The sequence below is a fragment of the Hipposideros armiger genome, unplaced genomic scaffold (assembly GCF_001890085.2).
Source record: "Hipposideros armiger isolate ML-2016 unplaced genomic scaffold, ASM189008v1 scaffold_45, whole genome shotgun sequence".
NCBI lineage: Eukaryota > Metazoa > Chordata > Mammalia > Chiroptera > Hipposideridae > Hipposideros > Hipposideros armiger.
This window is the reverse complement of record NW_017731395.1, coordinates 4,066,028-4,066,721: the sequence shown is the minus strand read 5'-3', so window position 1 is coordinate 4,066,721 and position 694 is coordinate 4,066,028. Positions and strand designations below refer to the sequence as shown.

The window sequence follows — 694 nt, the reverse complement described above, 5'->3', positions numbered from 1 at the left end:
TCCCGGGGAGCGGCGACCCTCGCCTTTCTGGCGTGCGGTACGGGCTGTGTTTCCTGGGCGTTGAAAATGAGCCTGTGGACCCTCGCGCCGCCGTCTCCAGTGTGTGGGCCCGAAAGCGAGGGGAACGCGGGGTCGCCGAGGACCGCTTTCCTCTTTCCTGCTTTGTTGGGGGGTCCAGGATTTTCTCTTCCGGGTCACAGCTCCAGCACAGTAAGGATGCTCATTATTTGCATTTCGGGAGGCGTAGAATTGAACCCTGCCGGGAGTAACGTTTTCAAAGACACCTTGACCCTTTTAGAGTTTCTGTGCCATCATTACCTAAGGTAGTAAAAGTGAGATAAAAGCCAGCAAGAGGCCCCAGCGAGGATCGAACTCGCGACCCCTGGTTTACAAGACCAGTGCTCTAACCACTGAGCTATGGAGCCCACTCGTTACCTGGCACGCTGTAATTCAAGGACATTGGAAGCAACCATGCTTGAGCTGGCAGGCTGTGAGAAGGGCTTCATGTGTCCCAAATCAATGGTTCTTATAAAAACTGAAATGCTAGAGAAAAATACCTACAACATGATAAGCAGAAAAAAACCGAATCTAAAAATCTTATGTTTAGGATTACAAAACACTGAATCTTACCTCTGGTAAGTTATGCCTATATAGACAGGGGCTGGAAAGAAAAATGCAAAAATGAAATTATGTT

General features: G+C 49.1%; 1 non-coding gene across 1 annotated transcript; it reads right to left on the bottom strand.

Annotated features, from left to right (window-relative positions):
• Positions 1-352: 352 nt before the first annotated feature.
• TRNAT-UGU (transfer RNA threonine (anticodon UGU)) lies at positions 353-425 on the bottom strand. The gene has a single exon. It is a non-coding gene; the product is annotated as a tRNA-Thr (tRNA).
• Positions 426-694: the final 269 nt, after the last annotated feature.